This window comes from Myotis brandtii, unplaced genomic scaffold (assembly GCF_000412655.1).
Source record: "Myotis brandtii unplaced genomic scaffold, ASM41265v1 scaffold456, whole genome shotgun sequence".
NCBI lineage: Eukaryota > Metazoa > Chordata > Mammalia > Chiroptera > Vespertilionidae > Myotis > Myotis brandtii.
The window spans coordinates 5,502,032-5,511,731 of NW_005367431.1; the positions used below are offsets into that span (position 1 = coordinate 5,502,032).

Consider the following 9,700-nt stretch of genomic DNA (forward strand, 5'->3'; position numbering starts at 1 on the left):
TCGAACCTGGGACCCTTCAGTCCGCAGGCTGACGCTCCATCCACTGAGCCAAGCCGGCCAGGGCTAAAAATATATTTTTTAAAAAAGAATTTACTTGGGCCAAACTGATGACATATGCCAGGGAGCAAGATCATAAATGCTCTCCAGCACTTGACAGTTTGCAGAGCCCTCACACTCACTGGCTCCACCTGAGATCCCAAAGGAGTGCTGCACGCAGCAGCGCACAACAAACGGACAAACAAGAGAAAAAGAGTGACAAGCTTTTTTCCTCTTTGCAAAGCAATGTGTATTCTTTACAAACAACTTAGAATTGTGCTGCCCCATGCAGTTGCCACTTACTGCACGTGACTTTTTATTTTATTTTATTTTCAAATGTACTTTTTATTGATTTCAGAGAGGAAGGGAGAGGGAGAGAGAGATAGAAACATCAATGATGATAGAGAATCATTGATCGGTTGCCTCCTGCACACCCCATACTGGGGATCCAGCCCACAACCCGGGTATGTGCCCTGACCAGGAATCGAACCATGACCTCCTGGTTCATAGGTCACGCCGGCTGGGCCTGCACGTGGCTTTTAAAAATAAAATTAATTAAAATTAAATGGAATATAAAAGTCAATTCCTCAGTCTCACTAGCCACCTCTAAAGTGCTCAATAGCACCCACTGGTATGGCTCAGTGCTTGAGCGTTGACCCATGAACCAAGAGGTCACTGGTTCGATTCCCGGTCAGGGCACATGCCTGGGTTGTGGGCTCAATCCTCAGTGGGGGGCGTGCAGGAGGAAGCTGATCAATGATGTTTCTATCTCTCTATCCCTCTCCCTCTCTCTCTAAAAAATCAAGAAAAACGTATTTAAACAAAAGTACAGTGCTCGGTAGCCACACGTGGCTCGCGGCCACCGTACTGGACAGTGCGGCCGGAGAACGTTCCCATCGGGCAGAAAGTTCTGTGGGACACACTGATTTATGACACAAGCAAGCAGAGGGAAGGGGAAAAACACCTGCAATTCCATTTCCCAAAGAAAACGACTGCTAACGTGTTGGCGTGGATATTTCCAGTGTTTCCTATGGGCGGGCATTATATATTGTTGTTTCCTCTTTTCCTTTTTTCAAAAATGGCTTAATCCTGTACAAACTGTTTTACGGCCTGTTTTTTCACTTATCAAAGGACTATAACATCTTTTCTATAACACTTATTTTTTAAAAAACAATAGCCCAATATTTGTATGACTACCACAATTCATGTATCCAATTCTCTATTCATAGGTATTTGTGTCACATTCCCTTTAAAAAAACAACAACTATCTGGGTACTTTTTAAAGATTTATTTAGCCCTGGCCAGTTTGGATCAGTGGATAGAGCGTTGGCCTGTGGACCAAAGGGTCCCAGGTTTGATTCTGGTCAAGAGGGTGTGTGCAGGAGGCAATGTATTGATGTGTTTCTCTCACATCGATGTTTCTCTCTGTCTTTCCCTCTCTTTTCCACTCTCTCTCAAAATCAATGGAAAAATATCCATGGGTAAGGATTCAATAAATAAATAATTTAAACATTTTGTGTGACAAGAGCTGTATTTTATTTTGAAATCTACGTCATTATTTTTTTTGTCAAAGCAGTAGATGCTCATTGGAGAAAATTAAAGAAAATACATAAAGTGTAAAGAAGAAAAAATCCTCAAATCATTCTACCCCAAAATAACCACATTTTCTTTCAACTTTTTAATTGTAAGGTATTTTTCCCAAACACACGGGAAGGTTAAAGACTAGCACAATAAACACTCATACACCCACCACCTCGAGTCAACAATTGAAACCACCACATTTTAAACATGTTGGCATCCTCTTTCTAAACATCTTCCTGGATCTAAACACATACAGATATGTAAATATAGGAACGACGTCACGCTTTACTTTGTTGTTCGGCAATTTAAAAACTTTTTTATTTTTAATAATACATCACAAATATCTTCTCACGTTTCACTAAACATTTTTCCACAGCGTCATGTTCAATGGCCACTTAGGTTCCATTGTATGGAGCGAAGACAATTTTCATAACCAACCCCCTGTGGTTGGGCATTGATGTTTCCAACTTTTCACTATCCTATATAATAAAAGCCCAGCAGCCATAATGGCGTAACGACCAGGACAACTGCTCCACCAGTAGCTATGAGGTACATTGACCACCTCTTGGTCTCCCCCCCTCCCCTCCGCTGGGCCCGCAGGCTCCGATCTCTGGATGGTGTAAGGGGAACTGGGGTGGGTGGCAGTGGAGCGGAACTGGGGTCTGGTGAGGGGAACGGGGTGGGTGGCGGTGGCGGGGTGGGACTGGGGCCTGGCGAGCGGATAGAGATGGCCCTGATCGCAGGCTAGGCCTGGGGACCCTACCTGCTCACGATTTCGTGCGCTGGGCCTCCAGTAATGAAAATAAAAGTTCAATGAACGTCCCTGTGTCCTGTTGCCTTTGGGTGACAAACTCCTTAGACTGGAGGGAGATTCAGGGGCAGGAGGACATGCCTTCCACGATGGTTGTGACGAAAATGCAGGAGACGCTCCAGTTCCCACATCCTCACCAAAGCTTTTTTTTAAAAAAATATATTTCATTGATTTTTTTACAGAGAGGAAGGGAGAGGGATAGAGAGTTAGAAACATTGATGAGAGAGAAGCATCGATCAGCTGCCTCCTGCACACCCCCAACTGGGGATGTGCCCGCAACCAAGGTACATGCCCTTGATCGGAATCGAACCTGTGACCCGTCAGTCCCCAGGCCGACGCTCTATCCAGTGAGCCAAACCAGCCAGGGCCTCACCACAGCTTTTAGGCTCCGAGCAACTGTGTGTTTACATTACATTCTATATTTCCATCCCTGCCTTTCTCTCCAGAGATGATCTTATTTTGATTGCTCTTTTTGGGATTTCAGAACCTAGCACAACAGCTGGCACGTGAGACACTCAGTAAATGTATGTTGAATGTGTGGTGGCTCCATCTCACAGACGGAGCCCAGAGAGGGGCGTGACCCAGAGAGTGAAGTGGAAATTCATCTTCCTGGGGATTCGGTTTTAAAGTTGGCACATAAATAAAATACCCCATAAACTATGTGTTGAATGAGCAAATGTTTGAAAACCCTGTAGGAAGATGCCACCGTCGATACCAACAAATAGCTTCCCAATTGTTCACACACTTTCGTTCATTTAACACGTATTTCTTCAGCATCACCTAGCAGCCAGGCACCGTTCTGGATAACACAGCAGAGGATGTCACAGAGCCTCTGCCTCTGTGCAGCTGACATTCTAAGGGGAGACATACGATAGACAAATCAGCGAGAAAATGCTTAGCATGTCCATTCGATGATGATGGGTGCTATGCGGAAACGTGAAGCAGGAGAGGGGCTAGACAGTGGCAGAGGGGAAGGGATGCTGTTTTATGGGGGGTGGCCAGGAAAGCAGAGGTGGGCCCTGTGGATGGATGAATGGGCCAGAGTCGTCCTCTCTAGGGAGCAGCAAGAGCAAGTGCAAAGGCCCTGAGGTGCAATTGTGTTTGTTTGCTCCAGGAGCAGCAGGGATGCCAGTGTAGCTGAGCTGAGGGGAGGGACAGCAAGAGGAGCTGAAATAAGGAGGGTGTGCATGGCTCACGGAGGACCTTCAGGAAATGGAAGGGTGTTAGGATTTTCTTTGAGGAAAGGTGTTAGAATTTTCTTTATTTCTTTTTTCAAACACTGAAGGGTTTGAAAAAAGAAATAAAGTCATTTGACTCATGTTACTAAAAGACATTGCTGGCTATGAGATGGAGACCAGAACATGGAGGGCAGGGCAAGGGCGGAAGCAGGGTGCTCTGTGGGGAGGTTGTTACACAAATCCAGGCAAGAACTGATGGTCCCAGACACAGGTAACAGCCATGGAGGTGGTGAGGGTCAGATTACGGGCATCTTTAGAAGGCAGGGCTGGTGGTATTTGTGCTGGATCAGATATGGGCATAAGAGAAATCAAGGACAATCTGAGTAGTGGTGTGAGCAACAGGAAGGATGGAGTTGCCATTTTCCCAGATGGAAAAACCAAGAGAGGATGAGGTTTAGAGGTAAAAATTAAGAGATCCGCCAGGCCAATGTGGCTCAGTGGTTGAGCATCAACCTATGAACCAGGTCATGGTTCAATTCCCAGTCAGGGCACATGCCAGAGTTGTAGGCTCGATCCCCAGTGCAGGAGGTAGCCAATGATTCTCTCTCATCATTGATGTTTCTATCTCTCCCTCTCCCTTCCTCTCTAAAATCTATATATATAAAAGCCTAAGTGACCGGCCAACCGTTCGACCATCTGACCTGTAGTTATGATGCGCACTGACCACTGGGGGGCAGACGCTCAATGCAGGAGCTGCTGAGCTGTGGTGATTTGGCAGCTGTGGTTCTCAGGTGACACACCCAGAACCAGAGAGGAGGGAGCTCGATTCTGGAGTGTGTCACCCGAGAACTGCCCTCTCACAATCCAGGACCCCCTGGGGGATGTAGAGCCGGTTTCAGCCTGATGATCCCCACAGGCCAGGCCAAGGGACCCCACCTAGTTATATATATGAGTTCAGTTTGGCTGCATTAAGTGGGAAGGTCTGGGCTGAAGAGGCAAATCTCGAGTCATCAGTGTACTAGGCATATGAAAAGCCTTGGGACCAATGGGAGCTCACTGGGAAAGGCAGTGAGGGAAGTGGAGAGGTCCAAGGGCCAACCTGCAGGGAATGCCAGCATGTGGACACCAGGAAGATGGGGGAGAAGGAGACCAGACAGGGGTCCTGTGAGGTGAGAGGGGAACCGAGAGAGTGGGGTCCGGGAAGATACAGGAAGGACGTGCACCTGTAGGAGGGCTCAATCACCTGGTCAGATGCTGATGGTGAGGACCGAAAAGTTACCGTTACATTGGGCAGCACAAGGTCATCGATGACCTTGACAAGAGCAGTCTCAGTGGAGTGGTGCGGGTGAAAGCCCAACTAGCGTGAGTTGAAGAGAGAAAGGGAAAGGAACAATTAAGATTGTCCATCTGGCCTGGCCACCATGGCTCAGTGGTTGAGCATTAACTTATGAACCAGGAGGTTATGGTTCGATTCCAGGTCAGGGCACATGTGCAGGTTGCGGGCTTGATCCCCAGTGTGGGGGTGTGCAGGAGGCAACCGATCAATGATTCTCTATCATCATTGATGTTTCTATCTCTCTCCCTCTCCCTTCCTCTCTGAAATCAATAAAAACATATTTTTTTAAAAAGATGGTTGATCAGGAAAGCTCTTGGACAAGTTTTAGTGTAAAGAGAAGCAGAGAAAAGTGTCCTTGACCGCATGCATGTGTAGTGTGTTTAAGGCGGGATGGGTTAAACATCCCGTGACTGTGTGCCGATGGGAATGAACCAGAAGGGGAGGAAACCCAAGGCTGCTGGACGGAGAGGGGCTGCTGGAGGGTGGCCTGGAGTAAGCAAGGGGACCCAGTGCAGCCAAGTGGAGGGCGTGGTCTTAGCAGTAAACCTGGGGGGAGGGGGGGGGCAGAGAACCCGCACAGAAGTGGCAGGTGAGTGGAGGCTGAAGTGGGAGAGTGGGGAAGTTTCCTCCCGTCGCCTCTGTTTTCCCAGTGAAACAGGAAGCAGGGTTAGCCATCAGCTGGCCGTGACTACGGCAGGTCCTTTCTCTGGTGTTGTTACAGACAGCCGTGGCTTCCACTGACACCAGATGGAACGGTTGGCTTGTATTTAGAGGCACACGGTATATAAAACCTTGGAATCCCTGAATCACGCTCGGCATGGAAAGAGCCCACACTCTGCTGGGCGTGGGGCAACTGGGGACCGATGGGTTGGGAGGGGGGAAGGGGCTGTTGGTAGGTCCCATGACATCGTGTCCCCATCAAGGTGTGAGAGCTCACGGGGTAGGTGGGAGCGTGACTCGGCAGCAGTGACTCAGGCATCTCGCTCTCTTCTCTCCTTCTCCTGCGCTTGAGTGTGTTAGTTAAATGCCCTGGGACGAGGACCCCGCTGTAAATGTCCCAGCCGGAACCTCAGGCCTCCTGGTTTTCACTCTTCCTTGCTCCTCTGTCTCTCATCATGTGTAGTCAGGGAACAACAGAATTTCAGGAAAGCGAGGGACCTGGAGAGGTCAAAAGGAGGAAGAGAGAGTCTAAATCAGAGAATCCCAGGACATCAGAGCTGGGCTGGTCCCACAGGTCATCTGGTCCAACAATCTTATTTCACAGGTTTATTTTACATCTTTATTTTATTTTTCAGCTCAGGCTGGAGAGGTTCAGTGACTCGCCCAAGATCACGCAGCACAATCCCTGTCATCCCCACCATCATCATCACTGTCATCACCATCATCACCATCACAATGGCAGCCGGCCCGTGTGGGTCACTCCCTGATGTCAGGCTTCATCTCCTTTCATCCTCACGGCCTCTCTGAGGTGGCTACTCTGGTCCTTTTAATTTTACAGGTGGCAAAACCTCACAGAGCAGGTAAGGCACAACCTGGGAGACCCTCCTCTCACCCTCTGTAAAAATGCTGACCAGAGCCCTAACCGGTTTGGCTCAGTGGATAGAGCATCGGCCTGCGGACTGAAGGGTCCCAGGTTCGATTCCGGTCAAGGGCATGTACCTTGGTTGCGGGCACATCCCAGTAGGAGGTGTGCAGGAGGCGGCTGATCGATGTTTCTCTCTCATCAATGTTTCTAACTCTCTATCCCTCTCCCTTCCTCTCTGTAAAAAATCAATAAAATATATTTAAAAAAAATAATGACCAGAGACCTCACATGGGGCTGATAACCCTCAGGTCTGAGGCGGAAGGGGGCTCCCCTTGAAACTCAAAAGCAGTAAATTTAAGATCAATAAAGGGAAGTTTTGCTTTGCGCAGAAGGGTTACTGACTAAAATTACTAGTAGTAATGAGAAGTATTTAGATGAATTCATAGATAGTTGAGCCTCACAGGGCAGTTGAAGTGACCTTTTAAAAACATAAACCAGGTCACAGCACTCCACGGCCCAAAGCCTCTCAGTCACTGCCCTCAGAATCAACCTCAGACCTTTCCCCCGGTGGCTTCCTTCCGCACCATCCTCTCCTGCCTCCACCTCCTTGCGCACTTGGCTCCAGCCAGGCTGCTCTCCTTGCAGCCTCTTGGATTCGCCATGTTCTTCCGGCCCCAGGGCCTTTGCACATGTCCTTTACTCTAATGGGCTACTCTCCCCTGCTCTTTGCCTGAGTGGCTCTTTCTCAACCTCCACACCTCAGCCTAAATGTCACCTCCTTCAGAGGGCTTTCCCTGCATGACCACCAGCTGGGCCAGTGCCCGGTCAGTCTGTCGTGTCACCGTTTGGTTTTCTTCCTTGCCCTTATCGCGAGCCACATTATTTTATGTATGTATGTATGTATGTATGTATGTATGTATGTATGTGTTTATTTACTTGTTTTGTGTCCACTTCTTCCACTGGACAGGGAGCTCCATGCGGGCAATGTCCTTGTCTTCTTTTCACCCCCATGTCCCCAGGACAAGTCCCCTGCTGGCATAGTGCCCGGCATGTAACTAGTGGTTCAGCACTGACTGTGTTGGATATAGTCCTACATGCTTTTCTATGAATTAACTCATTTGGTCCCTACACATTAACCCTGTAAGAGAGGTAAGGAAACTAATGTACAATTTGCTAGAAATTTACCCACAGTTATAGCTAGTGAGTGGCAGAGAAGAGCTTAAAATCCAGGCGGGGGGCTCCAGGTCTACACTCTTTTGTTGTTGTTGTTGTTAATCCTCACCCGAGGATATTTTTCCATTGATTTTTGGAAGAGAGAGGGAACGACAAAGAGAAACATCGATGTGAGAGAAACACATTGATTGGGTCGCCTCCTGCACGCGCCCTGACCAGGGCCTGCAACCAAAGTACCTGCCCTTGACCGGAATCAAACCAGGGACCCTTTGGTCCCCAGGACCAAAACAACACTCTATCCACTGAGCCAAACTGGCAAGGGCCAGAGTCTACACTCTTTTTTATTTTTAATATATATTTTTATTGATTTTAGAGAGGAAGGGAGAAGGAGAGAGAAATAGAAACATCAATGATGAGAGAGAATCATCAATTGGCTGCCTCCTGCACAACCCATACTGGGGATGGAGCCCACAGGGCATGTGCCCTGACTGGGGATCGAACTGTGAACTCCTGGTTCATAGGTTGATGCTCAACCACTGAGCCATGCTGGCCAGGCCAGAGTCTACACTCTTAACCATAACTCTCTACTCCCTCTCCAATACATTTGAGGAATGAATGAATGAATGAATGAGAGGCAAAGGGATTGGTGTAAAGGACCCTAGAATCAAATAGATGTGGGTTTGGGATCCAACTTTGTCTCCTGTGAACTTCCCTGAGAATACTTCAAAGCAATAAGAAATAAGTAAAAACCTTTTTTTTAAAAAAAAAAAGTGGGCAAAAGGCTTGAACAGGAAATTCACTGAAAAAGAAACCAGAATGCAAAATAAACAAATGAAAAGATGCTCCATCTCATTAGGGAAATGCAAATGAAGACTGAGGAAGAAGTCTGATCATACTGAATGCTGGTGAGGGTGTGGAGCAACCGGAACTCTCATGCCCTGTGGCAGAGGAAGGGGAGAGGGTGCAGGGGTACAAGCACGTAGGAAAGCAATCGGCCGCACTTGTAAAGCTAAACGCGAGCAGACTTGATGACCCACAATTTCAATCTTAGGCATGTAGCTTAGAGAAAGTCCCCATGTGTGTGAGTGTGTGTGCACCAAGAGACATGGTAGAAGAACGATCATGGCAAAACACTAGAAACAACCTACATACCCACTGACCAGACAAAGGATAAAGTAGCCGTCTATTTAGACAATGAGTACTAGACAGCTGGAAAAAATGAGTGACAGCTAAAATGCAAAATTGTGGCCCTAACCGGTTTGGCTCAGTGGATAGAGCGTCGGCCTGCAGACTGAAGGGTCCCAGGTTCAATTCCGGTCAAGGGCATGTACCTTGGTTGCGGGCACATACCCAGTAGGGAGTGTGCAGGAGGCAGCTGATCGATGTTTCTCTCTCATTGATGTTTCTAACTCTCTATCCCTCTCCCTTCCTCTCTGTAAAAACAAACAAACAAACAAACAAAAAAACAATAAAAAAAAAATCAAGCCAATGAGGAATGCATGTGCATTATACTATTTATATGAAGGTCAAAAAGCAAACAAAACAATATGTTGTATAGGATTCATTCCCATATGGTGACAGTATTTTTTTCCAAAGCGTTAAGTGGGGACCACAAATTAAGGATTGTGTGGGCCTTTGGAGTGCGGCAAGGAATAGAAGTGGAAGGCTCACAGGTGGCTCCAACAGGGCTGGTGAAGTTCAAGTTCCTAAGTTGGGGCAGTGGATTCGTGGATGTTTATTTTCACAAACAAGACATTCATCTGACATTTTTTGTATTCATCAAATATTACATAATAAGCGCTAGCCGGTTTGGCTCAGTGGATAGAGCATTGGCCTGCGGACTGAAGGGTCCCAGGTTCGATCCCGGTCAAGGGCACATGCCAGGGTTGCGGGCTTGATCCCCAGTAGGGGAGTGCAGGAGGCAGCAGAGCAATGATTTTCTCTCATCATTGATATTTCTATCTCTCTCTCCCTCTCCCTTCCTCTCTGAAATCAATAAACATATATTTTAAAAATATATTACATAATACAAAATTTAAACTTCTGTAGTTCCCAGGGTT

General features: G+C 47.4%; 1 long non-coding RNA gene across 1 annotated transcript in view; it reads left to right on the forward strand.

The window, feature by feature from the left end:
• LOC106727641 overlaps window positions 1-9,468 on the forward strand; it is a 24,686-nt gene extending 15,218 nt beyond the window's left edge. Inside the window, exons 3-4 of the long non-coding RNA XR_001363874.1 lie at window positions 3,606-3,609; window positions 9,445-9,468. This is a non-coding gene — a long non-coding RNA (uncharacterized LOC106727641). The remainder of the gene's footprint in view (window positions 1-3,605; window positions 3,610-9,444) is intronic.
• The last annotated feature ends 232 nt before the right edge of the window (window positions 9,469-9,700 follow it).